The following is a 21,140-nucleotide window of genomic DNA, read 5'->3' on the forward strand; positions in this document are numbered from 1 at the left end:
GCAAAGTTTGGGGAAAGTTCTTTGAACACATGTAAACATGATGTGTATAGGCAAATGTTTAACTTGCTGTCTTTACTTCCACAAATTATATTATGAAATCAGATGTCTGTGACTTCTTAGGAATGTCAAATCAATGTATTCCTTCAAAACAGATAATTGCAGGGAACTGCTCTGCTTCTCAGCTTCTATAGCTTTGATTGTTCCACTTTCTGACTGATAATGATCAGTCGTTTCAGTTGTTTTAGCGGTTCATTTACATAATACAGGTAGTTTTGGAAACATCACCTGCAGCCCCAAATATAGTGTGTTAGACACTGCAGACTGAACAAAAAAGAAGCAAACACATTGAGTTTATTCAACAAGAGGACAGAGACAAGTCTTGAGCTTTTATTTGCTGCCCTTTGATCACAGGGACCTACATTTTAATCTATTCTAGGCAGAATCACTGAAAGTGTATTTGATCTGATAGCTGTATCAGCACTACTTTAATACACCTCTCTCTAAAATTCAGTATTGAAGCATCTAGATTTAAAATCTCCTTCTGGTGCCAAAAGAGATTGAATTTGACAGATTGGGATTTATGAGTACTGCTAACATGTAGCAGAGGTCATCTGTTATGGTCACTCCTATATTGTTCCTATGAGAGAATGCATTCTAGTGGTTTGGAAGTAGCAGTATGGAAGATATAGTGTATGTCTTGTTAACACACACATAATTAGGATCTTAATGAGAAGCTTTCTATTAACATCGTATTAGGGCTAGTGACCTAGAGTGATACAAAGTCAATGGACCCATTACATTGCGTGCCATACTGTACAAAGTCCCACTGAGAGCCACAGAATATTGAAGGGCCATCCATATGATGCCCTCAGGGTCTATTCTCCCTTCAATGCATATGTATAACTCTCATTAATGTTAATAGCTGTTACATCTGAATAGTTAGGGGAGAACAGACCCTCTGTTTAATAGGAAAGTGTACTTGGAGGTGATTCCACAGGAGCTTTGGGATCCAATACAATGTCAATGAAATTACTATCATCAGTAGGCGAGCACCAAGTGAAATCAACAGGCAGTTGTTCACTGTCCACCCTGTGTCCCCAAAATGAATTGTGCTCCCCACCCCCCCAAAAAAGACCTATTGTATATTCTGAAATGGAAACCACCTAAGCCAAACCTGTTATATCCTCTATTCATTTCTTCTTATTATGAGGTAGGTTCAGGACATTATCCCCATTTTACAGATGAGAAACCAAAGAGAGGTTCATCTTGCCTAACTTTCATAGTCTAAATATCAGATTAATCTGCTTTTCTAGACTCTTCTTATGATTCACAGGAAACATAAGGTACCTAAAGAAGGTAATAGATTCTGGTTGTCTTGAAACAAGATGATTCATCCTTAGGGGTGCAAATTTCCCTCCTGCGACTGCACAGGAAGTGTAGACTTAGCTGACTTACATGAGATGTCTGCAACTACCTCAGGGTCACACAGTATGCATGTAGTAGCTGTACAAGATCTTGAACCTTGGTTTTCAAGGGCCAACCCGACTACTCCAGACACCATTCTGCCTTTCTGGTCAATGACTCTCAGTCCCTGGAAATCTTCCTGTCTTTTAAAATATAATGTTTATATTACAATTATCTTCTGTGATATTCAGCAGGTTTTTTCTGGAGAGCAACTATTTTTCATGCAAGTGTAGCCATAGCTGAAGAGGCACTGCCTGGCACATGTAGGATAATTATCATTCTCTGTATGTATACTATAAAGCAATGTTTTAGATTTATTAATTAAAGAATATAACTCTAAATGTTCTCAGCATTGCCCTAAGTCCTCCCACTGAAAACCCTGGAAAGACCCTCTGTGACTGCCAAGGAGCAGTGAAAACAGGCACTTCTGATAGCCAAAGGGAGCTGGGGACCAGCACGGGGCAGGCAGGGGCAGTGGCCTCACCAATATGCAGCTCAATACCGCAGCACACAAACAAGAGCAGATGAGGTTCAGGAAGGTCACTGGTTTCAGACAAGGTCCAGTGATCACCCTCAAGTCCGTACTGGTTGAAAGACAATCCAGAAAGTCAAGTCAGTGTAATCAGGTAGGGGCCAAAGGTGAGAGCCTGATCTTAAAGGCAGCTCTCAAGCAAAGGAGTTACAGGCCTCCACTGAGACTGCAGAAGGACAGACACCTGTGCCCTATCTGCACTGGTTCCGAGCCCTAGCAACCAAACTTCCAGCCAGGAGAGGACAATGAGCTCAGGGTTCTGACAGACATTGTTTCAGAGTGGAATATTCTAACTTAAATTTCCAGAAACTTAATACTGTTACATTTGGCTTTGCATTTGCAATAAAATTAATCAAAGTCACTCTAAGTTTTGAAAGAAAATATGGATCATATCTTCTACTGTGGCTAAAGGAGGAGCCTGTGAAGGTGTGAATGGATATGCACCTAAAAAGCACTTTTAAATGGTCATGAGTGCAAGTCATTAGGTCCTGCATCTCTGAGGCTTTCTGCTGTAGCTCTCTCTTACTGACATCCAGGCTGACAAGGAACCACCTTGTATTGTGTCATCAGACCACCTAGGAGCCATGGCTAGGACAAAACCAACGTGGATTTGAATTAGGGAATGATGACAGAATGGGAAGGTACTCTATTGTCACACCTCCTTACCTCACCAGTATATCTGGCTACTATCACTTCATTTAAGTATCTTCCCATCCCCCAGGCAATCACTTATCTGTGATTACTCTATGACCATTTTATCTTTTATCAGACCACTCTCTGACTCACCGTACTTTGTTCTGTGCCTAGAAGCATGTTCCCAGGAAGCATGGACGAGTCATCAGCCTCAGCACACCTAGATTCAAAGAAACAGCAACCCTGGGTGAGCTCCTCTAACTGCTGTGTGTAGCCCCTATGCATGACAGCAACTATCAAATGGGCTGCCATTGCTAGGCTGAACCTCTAGGCATTAAAATAGCCACTACAATCTCTAACATGGCCGCGCAGACTACATTTTCATGCATTTACACGTATTTGTGAAAATGTAGTCTATTTATCTGACAGATAGCCATGACTGTGACAGAAGATTAAAACTTTAGAAAAAAAAAAAAAAAAAACAAAAGAATTTCCACTGGAGTTAAAAAAAGAATCTGTGGTTGGGAGTTTTTCAGTGTTTCATGTAATCACAGTCCTAATGTTTGTACTAAAAAATGCATGCAACACTGAAATCCTTTCTGAACAAAAGTGAGGAGAAAAGGACTGACTGTGTGTGTATGTGTATATAGGTATCTGCATACAGCCATACCTAAAATGGGTAGTGTGTGTTTATAGATACCTGCTTACCTCTCTGTGTATGACTATACATTTAGATATATACAGCCCGTGAGTGTATATACTACACTTAGTTAAAAAATAAAGACTTCTATTCATATCTGCCTTGATAAATGCATAAATGTACAGACAGTTTCTTGGCCACAACTACTGCGTGCTTGACAGATATGGTCACCTCATACCAGACCTCACCTAGACCTGGGGCAAAGACAAATCTAGTTTGATTGATTGGGATATTGTGTATTCATTCATTAGTCCAGGCTTTGGCAGACAAGACCTGGCAGGTATCTTCTTGTAAGCAGACGGCTTTCCTGGTGTGGTCTTGGCTTTTCTGGCAGCTTTGCTGTGAAATTTTATACACTTCTGTGGCAGGGATTAAGGCTATCAGGACTCCAAGATTTCTCATATATTAGGCAGCATATGCAGACTGAACCCACTGTATCCCGAAGAAAATTAAGTGTATGCTGCTGCTGTTGGGCTTTCCTATACAGAGTGAGCAGAGGGTCTATTTTTCAAAGTTTCTTTTATAAAGAAACCACCTGGACTTAGTAGTGAATTTTGTATAAGATTTTCTTCCAATTGACTACAACATGGTCCCCAAAAATTAGCCTGGGTTTTAATATTCCCTCCAGCAAAAGGGTTGAAATGAAAAGGACAACCAAAAGAGATAACCAGAAACCAACCTCAAACTTTCATTGGTAAAGCATGGTTTATAAGTCAAATACATATTGACAGAACAGATTTGAAGGCATAGAGATAGCTTACCCTTAAAGTTGGTATTAGAGTATGTAATTACTTTGGCTACTGAAACAGTCAAGAGAAGAAAACACCACTTATACTGGCAATTTATTTTTTTTTTTTTCATTCATTATTTTTCCTAGATAATGAATGCACTGCTTCATAAACTTGCCAAGAGAAATGTAAAGTCAATCATACTGCAGAGGACATGATTTTTTCAGAGAAAGTAAAGTTCATCAATTAAAAAGGGCCAAAGAGACTGAATTAAAATAAATGGTCTCCATTCTTATTTTCAGAAAATAAACAAAAAACATTGTTTAGTATTTAGCTAGTAAAAAAAATACGTTCACATCCACTAGAAGTCTCATTAAATACTTCCAGAGTTCAATAAAATTCCTTATTATAGATAAAAATCAGACCCGGATTTTTTTTATTATTTTTATTTTTTTAAGGTAGAGATTCCTAATGTATGTAGTTCAAAAAGGAAAACAAACAAACAAACAAACAAAAAACAACAGTTATTAAAAGCTATTCATTTTTACTTTTAAAGCTTTCAAATGTATTAGGCTTTCAGAAGGAAAATAAAGAATGTAAATATTGCTGATCTGCTTCTTTTTTTGTTTTTCAGTCTACATGTATTCTTTGTTTTTAATTAAATGAAGCTGACAGCATTATAGTCTCTTCATTCACACCCATCAAATGCCAGATCAGAACTAAGAACAGTTTTAGGCTCTGAACCTGGAAAGGTTTAAATTCATTTTGTCTTTATGACTACTACTTGTCCCGTTGCCTTTAGTGGATTGACTTTAATACAACTTCTCATTGTGCAAGGAGTTAAGCAGGTTTGTAAGTAATTACAAGCACAAAAAACTTAATACATTTATTGAGGTCAGTATGACATGACAGAGGAGGGATATCAATATTCTTTTGAAGGGACTCAGAGATATATTATTATTAAATAATTAAAAAATACTAAATGATTCATGCTTTGTTGTGCTTTATTCATTCAATGTTTAACAGGTAGGATTTTGTGTTACTTGATTAAAGATAACTACATTTCCTGTGAGAGCATAGCCAAAATTATTGTGTAGTATTATCAAATAAAAGATTTGATAAAATAGACCCTTTGCAACTACTCACTGAACATACTTAATTTGTAACAGAGGAATCTTTATTCAGTTTCCTCAGGTCACTTGGATAAATAGTCTTTCAACTATTTAACAGCAATACCTGTTCTATAAATACCCCCCATTTCAGTTTAGTAACTTTTGGTGTATGATTGATCACATACTATTCTTTTTTTTTTTTTTTTTCATCAGATGTTTAAATCTTTTACAGTTGGAAGATGAAGTCTTCCCATTAGCTGTAATTGGTGCTGGATCTCACTGCTAGAAGAAACTTAATTGAGTATAATATAATTCATACACAAATGTGTTCACCGACAATTATGCCAGCTCCTGAGAATAGCACCCATCCCTGGCACTAAGTGTCTTTAAAAAGCTCCTAAAATACTGTATTGTCTCACATTATAATACCAGCCCATACCAGAAATCTCACAAGAAGGATCTCCAGCTTCAAAGCAACATGGAAATTGTTGAATTCAAGATTTTTATTGAATATTATATCAATTAATAATATTATGTCAATATTAATAATTAATAATTAATAATATTATGTCAATATTTATTTAGCCAAGAAAAAATAGCGAAAATTTCTACCTCAGAGAATAACAAATGAAAAAAAAAAAAAAAGTGATTATTTATTGTAACTATCTTAATTTAAGAGAATTTACTTATATTGCTAGTAGTGTGAGGTGTATGATATATGCAGTCGACTGCTTATACCTAATGGACATATTTTCAGATATGGCTAGAACAGCTATATATATAGGTAACCAGACAAATGACAGACAAGGCCATAAACAAAATGTGGTTGTATAGATTGGAATAGAGAAAAGTAAAGCATGCCCTACTTTTCAGATACTTAATTGGTAGAAAAATGCTACATCCTCATTGTATTGGCTGAAGTGACTTTTTAGGAAAAGCTCAAAGAAAGGTTATTTTACAAAACAGGTAAAAAATACTCTTGTTTACTTGTTTAATGATTTTTTTCATATTTTTTTTTCTTTATTTATTTTTTTTTTCTAAGATGACTAGCACAAAAGCCTTGTTTTTAATGCTGCATGAGCATATGTGTAGCAAGCATGGAAAATGCAATGTAAATAATCGTGTAACAAGGATGTGTTCCCACAGTAAAATTGGACTCCCTGCTATATGTTTGTATTCTGTGCATATGTTTTTAAAAAAGCAGCAATTCCAGGGAATGGACGTTTGACAGGCAAAGCTGCTCTTAGAATTGGCTACCCCTTGGAGTACTGAAATGAGAGAGCTTTGGTTAGTGAATGTCATTGCATTGCCAGTTCATCACCTATTATTATGTGAGCGACTTATCTAAGCAGGACTGCACTGTAAGACAGCCCCCATAGAGAAAAATAACATCCTGACATGATTGGGTACAGAATGCTTTACTGTGTAGCCAATCTAAATAAACAAGTTGAAGAGAAATCAGAGATCTACTCTCCTTCATCCTACTAACCACATATAATGGCAGTGATGATGACCTTTTCCTCTTCATTGCATTTCTAAAGAGCAGAGGTTTATGTTCAAGGCAGGATGAGAGCACAATGTAGATCTTGTAGATCATTGGGCACACAGAAGAGGACCAGGCAGACCAGTAAGATGGGACACAAAAAACTGCTGTTTTTTCCTGTCTATCAATGCTAGCCCATTCTGGAATCAGCAGAGCTGGCACAAGCACAACCCTGCTTCCAACAATGGCATGGCATCTGTGCCCTTGCACAGTCCCAGTGCATTATGTCTGTCACAGGCACCATGGCTGCAGGAGGCCCTGTTAATTTGGCTCTCCTCCTCTTTCCTTCCTTCTCTGCCCAGTTTCCAGTTATGTGGACTATGACTTAATGCCATAATTCACCCTAGATAATTAATCCTCAAAACACCTCTCTCTTAAATGCATTGTTAGCCCTATATTGCAGATGGTGAAAATAAAATAGATTAAGTGGTTTGCCCATAGCCACAGAAGAAATCTGTACGGGTTGGGATCAGACCCAATCAGATACACAGGACTGGCTACAAACATGCAAAATACAGTTCAATCAAACAGTTATGTAATTATGGATAACATTTTAACTTTATTGTGATATCCACTTTTTGCTGTTTCTTATTCAACCAAAATTTCCGTGGTTGAAAGGGGAAAACTGAAAACTTTGTGTAAGAACATGGTATTATTGAACCCTGTGAAAAGGGTCTTAGGGCTTCACCACTCAGGAGAGATAGTAGCTTCAAAGGTCAAAGGCTAATTCTGGACTGAGAACTAAGGCACAAATAGTTTTCATGACTTACCCAAGGGAGTCTGTGGCATTGCTGGAAACTGAACCCAGAATTTCTGAATCCCAGTCAAGTTCTATAACCACAAGATGACTCCAGGACTAGCTGTAACCTTCAACTGCCCCTGCCCAAGAATTCATCCAGGCGCCTCATAATCAACGAGAAGTAGTTTATTGCTATTGATGAAGTACAGATAAATCTCTAAGTGGGTGAGTCAGTAGGAGCCATGTAGTTTTTCTGCAATGAGACATAACCTGACATACAGTGTATAACATTGACTTCTCTTCCAGAGCAGTTTTCTTCCTTTTCCAGAGGTTTGTGAGTTTTTGAAGCTCCATCCAGTCTTGAAAGCATAAAGGGAAACAGGTTCCCATTGATTCAAGATAAAGATGAACCTTCTTTACAGAATGAGTTCTTTTTTATTTTTATTTTTCTTCTTCTTCTTCTTCTTCTTCTTCTTATTTATTTGTATTCTTTATTTTATTTTATTTTATTTTATTTTATTTTATTTTATTTTATTTTATTTTATTTTATTTTATTTTATTTTATTTTATTTTATTTTATTTTATTTTATTATTTTATTTTATTTTATTTTTTCCTGACACAGTTATTTTTCCAGAATTAAGAATACATAAAGATATTTTTAGGAAACTGCAGCATACGCCAAATACTTGCCTGAGTGCTTTATGACTTTATGGTGAGGCCTTGTTAAGGGGCAAAATGTTAGCAAAGAATGGTGAAGGATTCTGTTAGAGAAATATAATACATGGTTAAGCATTGTGTCACTAGAAAGCAAACCAACACATCCTTAATAAGAACAGTATTCCTGGGGGGAAGAAAAATACACACAAACACAAAAAGAAGCTTAATAATTTTCCAGCAATGGATTTTACAGGAATTGTTGGCCCCACAGAAGATTTTTTAATCTATAATGTCTTTCCTGAAATAAACTGATTCAACCCCAATGGAGTCAGGTACATATCAGCAAACCCCTAACCTTAAATTCATAAGTAGTCCCACCAATTAAATATAATAATAAATTAAGTCTGAGTAACAACCAAAATCAAGATCATGGAAACCAAATCAAAAAATCAGATACCAAAAAGCAAGTGGCTACAAGGAAACACTGTTCTTAGTATATAGCTTTAAGGTTTGCTAAGAATTTTCATTAAGAGTCTTTTCCTTTCTTTTTGGGAAAAAAAAAAAAAAAAGGCAAAACAAAGTTGCCTTTGGGCTTGACAGAATTGAAACTAAATCAAATTCTTCCATGCCATGGACAAGGTGCAATAGGAATATATGTCTTTTTTTTATTATTATTTTATTTTTATTTTTATTTTTATTTTTATTTTTATTTTTATTTTTATTTTATCCTTGGATCTATTTTCTTGGTAAATAGAGGAATAGGAACCTTTACTAAAAATTTATTTACAACATTATTTTATGGAGTTAAATAACTTTCCCCTTAATTTTTATATGTACTAGCTCTTCTGTGCATAAAGAATAGAATCTGCGTAAGGCAGATTCTTTGAATATATAAGGTATGGTCAAGCTTAACAGAAATGTGTGGTAGGCAGCAATTCTATAAATTAAGTGGTGTGGAATTGTGTGAGAAAATATCGAGGCTTTACTTAGTGCTGTAGTTGAAATCCAAGTTATACAATAAGATCTATTTGACATAAATTTCTTTCCATGCTTAGTATGATGGGGAAAGAGACATAAATAATTCTGCTTCCACTAATCTTAAAAATTAATATGGGAATTTCATGGAAAAGCTATGGGAAGAAAGGAAGGAAGAAAGAGGAAAAAGAAAGAATCAAATGTAATTGTTCTGTTCTGCCATTCAGAAGTACTGCTTCAGTAAGATACTTAAGCACAGTTTAACTTTCACTGCATATGTGTTTCTATAAAATTCAATAATCTCTACTGAATAAAAGAGCTTGTTTCCACAACTTCAATTTGTGATGCATTGTAAGAAAGAAACATTGAAATTCAGGTTTCTGTGGCACACCAGGCTGTCATTAATCTCACATTGCAAGGCCACAGAATCTTTAATTAATAGACGATTTTATTACTAAAGTTAAGGATGAAAATTATAGCACTTTGTTTAACTTTCATGTTAACACCTGGCCACTGCTACAGGGAATACTTAACTTTTGATCAGTTCACATGATAGTCACAGATTCAAGAGAGAAAACAAATATTTGATCAGATGAGTATGAAATATTCTTAACAAAACATACTATCAATATTTTAATAACACTAAATTTTCTTGAATAATCAATAAACTGTGACTAATCAATAATCACTGCAGGACAGATTCAGTACATACTCGTTCTATAAGATAGTGTACTTGAGTGGCTAGAAGCAATTGAATTTTCACCAGTACTTTCCATAAGAAACATTCATGCCATATATTCAAGGCTACTTAACAACAGTGCTCTGGTATTTCCTCTGTTTAGTGTCGGTTCTATGTACATCCATATGGGGCTCATCAAAATCTACTGTGGAGTGACTGATCCACATTTTGGCTGAATACAAGAGCAACTGAACTTCTCCTGTGATGCTGTAAAATGAAATGAGTAATGTTACAGTCAAAAGTAATTTACAGTCTGTAGATTTAAGCCTTGTTTATATACATAGTTGCTGCAGTTTAATTAAACTGGTGCCAACCTCCATTTGGACATCCTTCTGTTTTAGTTGGTTTAGTTTAAGCCTATTTTAAGTGACTTACAAATAATCCAAAATACGAGTGTCCGCACAGAGCCTTCTGTACTATCTTAACAAAATGAATGTAAAGTCAGATTTTAATTGATACCAGTACAACTCAACAAATTGCCAAGTCTCAGATACAGAAGGGACTATATGAGACGCTCCAAAGGATGAAGGTCCACCTGATATCTATTAGTGGGAAGTGCAATGCAATAATTTAGGAGCAAGTGCTAAAAGGAGTACAGATGGAAGACATTAAGTGAAATTACAATAATTACAAAAAAATAATAATGGGAAGAGAAAAACCCAACTGAGGTTGAACCAGACTTTTGGCCTTATGTATGTCTCCTGTATGATGGTCAGTTTAAGCCAAATCCCAGGTACCTACAAGTAGACATGTAGGGGTGTCCCCTCCAGATTTACCTCACTGCTTTCCACATTGATAAAACAAAATTCGGAAGACAAGGAATCTGTGGTAGAAGCAGCAGGCACTGGGATGAGATTTTGCTAGGCTCCCTGCTTTGTTATTCCTGCGTGTAGCAGAAACAGCACCTGCTGGTAGGAGAAGACAAAGCCTTTACAGAGAAGAAATTAGTTTCTTGCTAACTTGCAGTTCCCCTGGGGCAGGGTGGAAGACAGATATTTACAGCAGGCAATAAAGAGTATGCATAAAGTCCATCTGGGGCAGGCCAAATATATTTTATTGAATTAAATTACTCTGGATTTCCCTGAGAAATCTGTAGTTCTGGCCTTGCTTACTATATTGGCACAAATTCTTCATCCTGATGGCAATAAGATTGTTCCATGTACGGCACAAGAAGCTACTGAAGGGTTCCTACAGGCTATTACTTCATGTAAACTCATTCTCTTCACTCATGCCATCATTGCTAATTGTAGGAGCAGGATGTCAGCAGATGATATCAGAATTTTCCAGAAATATAAGGACTGGGACACTCCCTATTCTCACCTAATTCAACAGTGGTGGTTTGCACTGGCTGCCAGACAGCATATATTCTAATTTCAATTGACTTGAGGGGAAGTTGTACAGGCTGAAAATGTAGGAGTAAAGGTCCAGTGAGACATGGACTTAGATGGATTCTAGTGGGGCCTTTCAAAGACTGATCAAATCAGGAGATGATCTTTTTGAACCATTAAGAAAGAGAATCCAACCGGCTGGGTTGTCCTGTTACTTTATGATAAAGGATAAATCCTCTATATTACATCTATCCTGTGGGCATATACATTTTATTCAAAGTGGTAGCAATTAAGAAGTTGAATAGTTGTAATATTGGTACTTAAGATCATTATTTATGCACTATAGGGTCCTCAGCATACCTTGCTTCACAAAGGCTGTACAAAATATGAAAGCATCAGAGACTTTACCAGGAAAGCATGTATACATATGCTTGTATACATGACATCCACATGTCATGTCATGTACATCCACATGATACACATGACATGACACCCACATTGAAATAACAGATTAAATATCTTCATAAATTAAAAGATGTACTTACGAAAAATTCTTAGATGCTTTCCTATGAAACACCCTATGAGCTGGAGCCTGGAACTCAAAGTCAATATCACATATATATATTTCTAAGACACCAAAAACATCTCACAGGTTACTGCTGTATGGTAACTGAAAGGATTCATTGGCTAATTAGCTTTGAAAGTTGTTGGTTGGACAAGCATTTCTGTAGTGAAGATACCTAAAGAAAGTGGTTAATTAGCGTTACAAACTGAGAATCATGTTGAGATCTGTATGAAATCAGACCCTGATACTGTCTTCCTTGCCCTAACTTAATTTATGTATTTGATGGCCTGAGCCACTAGGGAATAGATACTTAACACATATCCTGCTGGTGTCAGAAACAATGAAAAGAAAATATTAACCCAGGTTTTGCAAGTATTCAATTTTCTTTCCCAAGCAACAAAGAAAGAGGATAAAATCCTATCATTGTATTGACCTTAACAATAAATGTGTCAGCGTATTCATATATTGTTTTCATGTAATGAATAGCAGAGCATCCTGCTTTAAATAGATAAACAGGTAATGGTTAGGACCGTCTCCTATGGAAAGTTATATGTTAAACAAACACAGTCATAAAACATGTTGCAGGCTTTATTTTAATCAAGACTAATGTTAGAACATATGCACTCCTTTGTCAAGACTGCTATTTTCTGTCTGCAGGCAATTGCATTTTTACACTTGAAAGAAAAGGAGCAAAAAGGATATTGAACTGAGGAAAGTTTGTTGCCCATATTATTCTTTCAGGTGTGTTTGGTACATGCAATCCACTGTGCTGCAAATCTAAAAGTTATTGCATGTTAAGGTAGGACTGAATCAAAGCCATGTTAATATATGCCAGTATACTGAAGTCTGGAAAATTCTTAGTTCTAGATACTTATGCCTGGATTCAAGTCCATTTCTAAAAACTGCTTATGTAATCTAAAAAAAAAAAGACACAGTTGTGACTGTCCAGACCTGAGAGAGGTCATTGTAATCCATTGGTACAGATGGTCTATTTTATGTATGGCTTAAATTCTGCTGTATTTGTATCCAATTTTCAAGGCGGTGGTGCACATCTTCTTGGCCATGTGGATTCCTGCTTAGATCCAAACCAGGATTCCTTAGGATTAAACTATTGTTACTCTTGGCCACAATGGCAGTGAAATTGCTGATTCACTCCAAATCTGGCACTAGAGAAGTGTAAGCCTAGAGGCAATACATAAAGAATGCACGGTGAGATTTTTTGATTTTTTATTTTTATTTTTATTTTTTCCACAGGAATATTGAATGGTGGGCGGAAATGATTTTACCTCAGAGGATTTGCATTCATGGTTCTGGGCTTGTCCTAAAACAACCAGCAACATCCAGGAAAAAATAGGTGGGCATGCTGTCAGTCAAGCTGACTCACCCTGGGCTGTTGTTTTCCATGCTTCCCTCTCTCAGTCTGTTTTACTGTCTCTTACATTTGCAATGCAAGATCTGGGGGCAGAGGTGGGGTTAGAGCATCTGCCTGCTCCATATTTGCACATTGCTTGTGACCAGGACAGTGGGGTAAAGCTTTATGTCTCCCAGGTGCTGCTGAAGTGTTATTTCTGTTGACACCAAGTCTGTCAGCTGCGATGTTATTTGCAGGTGATTAAAATATAGAAAGATCCAAAAACGTGTGGAGCTGAGTCATTTTCACTCCTCTTGATTTGAATGAGAATACTACAACTAACCAATGAAACTACCAGCCTGCAGGCTTCAAATGCACAAAAGGGAAAGTTTGTTTTCACACAGCACAATAATTAAATTGTGAAACTCATTGTCACATCAAGTAAAGCTGGCTAAAAGTAAAAAGGCAGTTAAGAACAGATTAGAGAAATTTATGGATGATAGGACTGTTGGTGTCTATTATTGCAAAACCAGGCTCATGAAATTCCTTAGATTATGTCTGTGAGAAGCTGGGCAGGAGTACCTGGGGCAGGATCCCTTTGTTTAAACCCTGTTCTTATTTTTTTCCCCATGTAACCTCTACTCACTGGTGCTGTAGACACAATAGCAGTCTTAATGGAATATTCAAACTGTGGCCTGAATCAATATGGACACAGCACTACAGACATGGCCTCGCACTTGCTGAGCAGAAGGGAAGAATGCCTTCCCTCAACCTGCTGGCAATGCTCTGCCTAATGCAGCCCAAAATACCATTAGCTTTCTTTGCAGCAAGGTCACATTGCTGGCTTATGTATCAAATGATGTAGATAGCACATAAGAGAGCACAAATCATCTTACACATTCTGGTAGGCTCACTCTTTCCATGCATGGAACCTCACCAGAAGTGGTGTTCTAGTGATCATGTAAACATGTATATGTAGTGTTGTGCAGTGCTAAGTCATCAGCTCAGCTACAGGATGTGCATGGAATGGTCAGGTGCAAAAATGGCTCCAATAGTGCCCAAGGGCATCATTTTAGGGATGAAATGAGCTGCTCCATCTTTACATACATTTAATTCTTGGCCTCTCTGAGAAGAGTGCCAGCAAGGCTGACGATTAATGCCAATTGTGGAGGACTTTTGAAGTTGGCCAGTAATTTAATTGCTGTCTAATAGGTGCAACTTGGAAGTCTGGGAACTTTGCGGTCTCATAACTCTCCCTTTCGTCCCCATTCTAGCCCTGCCATTTCACTGGGTTGTTTCATCAGGGGAAGTAATTATAAAAGCTGATAGCAGTTTTCTCTAAATTGCTGGCAGGGAGCCAGCATTATGCTACAGAGGTACGGTACACTGCATCAAGTGGTTGCACTGAGTGACGCTCTGTAATGATGTGATGTGGCTATGTGATTAAATACTGGCTTCCTGCCGAATCATTCTCCCTGGGAAACAATTGTCACTGCACTTAGCATCTCTCCCCATTTTAGAGCAATGTGCCATGCTTTCACCAGAAGAGAAAGGCTTTATTGCTAAGGGTGATAACCTGATGTCTTTAACTGATGCCTTCTTGAGATAAACTTTTCCTGAGGCCATGAGGGCATGAAGGTTTGGTCTCAGAAAGGTTCATATTCAGTGTCTTATCATTAAAAAATAGTGAAGAAAAGCCACATCAGGTAAAACACAATTTTTGCTCTTTCCCAACTAGTCCTTCCATTCATTTTCCTCTCCCGCCCTCCATATTCCTTCCATACTCCTTCATCCAGAGCCTACTATGCACATTTTTGAGGAAGGGATAAAGCCCCTGTTTAATATCTTCCTCTATGTATACAACATCTTGAAGGAACTATCCAAACTGGCTTCAAACAACTGCACAAAGTATGGAGAAAAGCTACCCCTTGATCTAGGATAAAATTCCTTCTGGGCAAAGATGAGAGAATGCCAAAATAAAACTAGTAGTCATCTGTTTATCTCAAACTCCCTTGGAAAGACTGCCAGAATGAGAGATCTTCTTTATGTTCATAAGTCCATATACACACATAAGATAAATAAAAAGCTCTGGCAATTACCTAATTAATCACCATTGACTTATTAACCTTGAGGGTCAGAACAGCTACTCTAGAGCCTCAGAACTGGATGGAAACACATCTGATCTGAGTCAAAGCACCCAGTGTCCTTGACAGAGACCTCAGAGAGAGGTCTGAATCAGAGACAGAAAAGAGTGGGGTCATCTCTCTTATACAGCTAGCACCATCTAGTGACAGCTACTAAAAGGACCTCCAGCAGGCTGTAACATTAGGAACCACAGTATCTATAAGTGCTCATTTATGGCAGTAAGAGAAATGCAAAAATTTATGAAAACGAGAAAACTTTTTTTTCTTTTTTTCTTTTCTTTCTTTTTTTTTTTTCCTCCCTTTAATGTTTTACCTGTATCAAAATAAGTTCCATATGCACAGTTCACAGTTTTAGGCACACCTTCAGCAGTCCTAAGGTTCATATGTGATCAATGAAGCCTCACCACAGCTGCCACATGCTTCCAATATTGGCAGGCAGGTCAAATTTAGAATGCACACCACTCACATATTGAACACTGTAATCAGTTCTGGAGGCACTGATAGGTATGTTTAAGTGTACAACACGAAGAGAAGATCTGAAAAAGAACAAAATGAAAACCTTTAAGGCACAGATGCTATGGACAGGTCCATAAACATGCACAAAACAGTACTCCATCAGTGGGACACAACTGTGTCCTTTTAGGATACTGTATTGATATCAGTTAAGTAGATTTATATGAATGCACATAATTTCTGAACCTCAGTGATGAGTATCTCTGTTATCAAGGGGAAATTGTGAAGTGTGATGGCATGTAACAATCTACCCAGGGTCATATTACTAACTCTTGCCTTTGAAGATTATAGGTGAGTAGATATTAAGTTAATGTTTTTGTTGGCAAGTTCTTTGTTTTCTTCTTGCAATATTCTCCTGAATACTCTTTACTAAACCTGCCAGAATATTGATAAAGAGGAAGTTGTTCAAGCCCTGAAACTGGCAGTACTTTCCTAAGACTTCCTTCACAAACAAGCACAACTTCTCTCAGTTAAGCAGATACAACTCTTCTGAAATTGCTTGAAAAAGTGTCTTATAATATCTTAGAATTCTTTTCTTTCTGACATACTGCTTCAGGAGTTAAAAAACAAAGCATCTCTACTCATTAAGAAAACATGGAACATCATAAAGTTTCCTTCCCAATTATGGCTAAATAAAAAGCATATATTTTATTACTACAAGCTTTGTATTTACAGTATCTGAAAGAAACTTTAATAAGCAGCAAATTTTGAATTGCATAAATGAAAAAAATGAATACAAACAAATGAAAAAATGAATTGCATGAATTCATTTTCACTTGTTCTTACTCTACCACCTTTCAGAAAAATATCATTGTCTATGACAAAATAAATCCAGTCAGACCAAAGAGATTGCCCACATCTTTAAAATGGCTCAGAGCCTTAGCTAAGGTTAGCTGGCATAACGTACCCCAAATGAGAATCTAACTTCAGGTTCTTTTATTTGGGAATAAAACATTCACTGTGAAGAGATCATCACCTTCTGTCTGATATATAATTTTTCATGCAGGTGCTAAATAAATGATTATGTGATTTATCTCAAACTTACCTTTTGAGATTGTTCTGTAGTTTTTATACTGAAAAAATGTGCTGAATATGTATCATTTGAATGGGAGTCTGCCCTAACATGGCTTAGGGCAGATATGCTTTGAATACCCTCAGAAACTTTAAAATCATCTTACATCCCACAATCTGTTCATAGATTATAGCATGCAAGAGATCTTGTCCAAATCTCCCCAGCACACCTCATTTGAGACAGGTTATCACTCATTTCTAATGTAAACCTTCACAAACTTCATCTAAATTTTTCACGCTTTATCTTGTATGTGGAATGAGAAGTCCATCCAGAACAGGAACCTCAAAACAAAGACTGTCAAAATAACTATTTACACAATAATAACACAATCTGGAGTGCTCTATTTTTTTCTGTCTTAAAAAGCCATTTAGAGAGACACAGGAGACCTTCATTTTGTCAGCTCTGTCTTTGAAACCCCAAATTAGGGGTCTTGCCAAATCAAGAGCTATGATGCTGCTTGATATCAGACCTTTACAAGTACACACAGGGATGACTCTGAAGGCAAAAAATGGGGATGTGAGTCTCTGTCTCTCCATCTCTAATAGGCTCTCATGCCGTTGTTGTTCCCTGTCATGCACCTGCATCACTCCATGCATTGTACATGAGCAGGAATGTTGTTGTCTTTTAGGCAGAAAAATTACCCCCAGCTCCAAGCATTTAACCAGGTGCATATGTAGAAGGGTAGGGGGAAGAAAGAGAGAGTGTGTGAGAAAGAGAGAATGATATCCTACTTGACAGTAAACCAGAATAAATTCATTTGCTATTGATTTCTTTATCCAGAAGCTTGATCTTCACTATTCATTTCTCATATGCAAATGGGAACCAGTATGCCTCTTCTGCATTAATAAAAATAAATAAATAAATAAATAAATAAATAAAAGTATTAATCAAAATCAGATAAATGAGGCAAAAAGCTCAACCCTGCCCTTGTGCCTAACTAATTATTTTGAACAGCTCTGGTCTGTTCACCTCTGTGCTGAGTTGGTAATGTATCCCCCTTTGGTCGATTCAAGATCTCTAGCAACACCTATGGGAGAGTCTTTAATTAATCCTCTGTTACTGTTGTAATTGCATTATCCTGAGGGAAAGGCTGACTAGCCAGGAATATTATTTTAAACATATACTGTAAACAACGTATGTCCTCAGAAGAGTTCAGTTAATACAACCACTTTGACCCTTTCACTGCTGGGTGCTTAACAGTTTATTTTCATAACCACTAAAAAGTTTTTTTTTTTCCCTTTTCATGTGGGGGTTATTTAGACTTCCTGCTTAAAGACTATATAGTGCAATTACATATCTACCCACCAAATAAATAATTGTTTACAGGCTGCTTACAGTATTTCTAGCTAGATGAAGAAGGCTCTAACGTTTTGCTCTGTTCCAGTCTATGGTCTCATTATGAAACACAGCCCTTTGTAAAAACAGATTTCTCTAACAGTGTCATAACCTTTGCTTCTGCTATACCTTCCATATATGCTGCAAAGCAGTATGATACAGCCCAGCAGGATCTTCTTGTTCTCTTCATTTCTCTTACACATTTGATGTAAAGGCAGGATTACACATCCTTTGGAGCGAGAGAGTGGGAGCCTGGAGTGCCACTCCCGGTCTCGCAGTTCTTCCATGAATTTTGTTGATTGTAAAAAGTTAGCAAAATTTCATGTCTGGCTCTAAATATTTTGTTTTCTAAAAATACAAGGACTTTTTTATATTTTAAACTTTGATTAACATTTTAAAGGAATTCTTCTTCGGTGTGCTTCTCCATGTTTCTTTCACAAACTTTCTGTTGTCAAAAAAGAGACATGCAATTTCTAATACTTGCCTTTACTCATTGCAGAAAGGGGCAGACTGTTGCCCAGCATGCTGGGAGGCTATGTTCAATCCGTGAAGTGTCAGAGAATGTCCCATGGAAATTATTATGTAAGTCCAACATATTTTTAGCAAGGACATAAAAATATAAATAAATAAAAAGAAAAAGAGGAAAGTAAAATGCGACTTTGGAGCTGTTTCTGTTAGAATGCCTTGACCATTGTGTAAACCTCTTTTTTTTTTTTTTTTTTTTTTTTAACTTTATGGAAAGTCAGTCTCTGGCACAAACTTTAAAGCCCTCACTAGTTTCAGACACTATCCAATAATGTCTCAAAAACATGGGTGGATTTACCTTGTTTTCTGATTTCAAGGAATGATATGACAGACACAGGTGGTCACTGCTTGGTGAACATTTCCTCTCCTAAACAGATAATTTTTCTTATTTGTGAGTGAACTCCTTTATAAACAACAGATATCTAGTACTGTTGTTGGGCCAGCTCTGTAAATATTTTTCTGCACTCTGAAATCTCAGCCTGTCCCAGGACCTGAAGAGCTTCTTAACATGCCTATTCAGATGCATGTTCAAGCAAGCATCTCTTCTCATCTTCATTTTTTTTTCCTGAATTTTTTCAATAAACTTACTTAAAACTTCAGAATGAATATTGTTTACAGGACAAACAGAATGATATAAATTTTCTCACTGGGCCATTTTGGGAAATTAAACATTGATTGGATTGCACACTGAAAAGCATGAGGAAAACAGACAACTAGAGACAAATAAACCACAAGTGGCATAAACTCATTACCTAGAATGGGTGGATTAAAGGCTCTTAGGCTCAATAGGCCTAAGCTGAGCCCTTCCTCATGACTCTTCCTGAACAAGTATTATCAGACCAAGAAAAACAATGACAAAAAGTAAACAACTTTAATGTTTTGTATAAAGCCATGTTATATCACGAGAAACAAAAAATAAGAAAAAAAGGTTTTGTAGTGAAATCATATTTTCCACAGTGTGAGAAGATCATGGCCACAGTTAAATCATGCAGGATTAGACGATAATGTATGAAAAACCTTTTTACAAACAGAAATATTTTCTCTGGATTTAGTAGAAGGTTCAACTGTAATTAATTTATTGAAGGAAAAAGGAAAAAAGCAAGCAGTACTTTTCTTAAACTAACAGTCCTGAGAATATAGTATGTGTATCTCTCTTCTGGAAATTTTATTAAGCATTAGGAGGGGGGAGGGAGAGGAGGAGAGAGAGTCCAAATTGAATCTCTCTGTTCTTGCCAGTTTTTGCTGCTGTGGTGAATTATCACAAACTTCATAAATGTAAGTAAAATGGGACCCTTGAAGTCTCAGTCACTTTATTTCAACAGAATGTAACCATATTCCAATTTGCACTTGAATTAATGGGAGACTACATAGCTTTGAAAGTCTTAAAGTGCATGTCACACCTATTATAACACATTTTATTAATCAGTGACTTACATTAAGAAAGACCATCCTGCCCAGCTTTCTGCAACTCTTTCACCAGAATAATAAAAAATAAAAAAAAATAAAAAATAAAATAAAAAGAAAACACCTTATTTGTTCTTTGCACACAGTAGCGCAATATCACAAACTGGTTCTGTTAAACAGACACATTAGGAATGTGCTATGTTGAACATTCAGCTTCACATAAATCAACTTCACTAGCAGTTAATGTTAGATATATTAATTTTTTTAAGAACACTAAATATTAGTTCTTTGATATCAATGGCTTCTTTTCTACCTCTTTTTTTTTTTTTTTTTTTTTTTTTTTTTTTTTTTTTTTTTAAATCTATGTATCATCCTACATGTCCAAGATCCCTCAGAGGAAACATCTCTCCTATCTCCCTTTGACGTTGTCAAATATTAGGATTGGCTTTTGACAATGTTGATATAGTGCTGTTAGTCAATATCCATAGGTGTAACACAAAATGTTCAAGAAAACCCTGATACATAATGGGAATACTGGTGTGATGGAAAAAAAGAGATTTTCACATACAGCTCAGAGCAATGCAGGCATCATCACTTTGGGTGCCCTGATGCTAATATATTTTCATGAAGTAGAGAAACATAAGCAAGAATTTCCTCTTTTTATTTCCATTTGATTGCCTGGGAGAGTGGAACCATTATGCCTGTAATAGCAAAAGTATTAATAACTTCTATAAACATATATTATCCATATTCATTATGACAAATATAGATTAGAGGAGCTATATATAGAAGTCACTGTTTTGCCAGAGTGCTGTGGGAATATTGGATCTACATAAGGAAAAGAGCAATATAAAGGGATTTGAATTGGCAACCAGACCAACTCTGGGAATATTTATACACATGAGCTTTGTCTGATAATATTTATGTACATGAGGCAAAGGAGCCCACAACTCTTCATAAACTTTTGAGAGCCATTTAACATCACTTCCAAATGAAAAATTAATATCTGTCCCATTACCTGGACTCCTTTCATGCGTTTCTAATTTTCCAAGATAAACCAGCATCATCTGCAAAATGAGA

The sequence above is a fragment of the Aythya fuligula genome, chromosome 5, assembly GCF_009819795.1.
Source record: "Aythya fuligula isolate bAytFul2 chromosome 5, bAytFul2.pri, whole genome shotgun sequence".
In the NCBI taxonomy this organism is placed as follows: Eukaryota; Metazoa; Chordata; class Aves; order Anseriformes; family Anatidae; genus Aythya; species Aythya fuligula.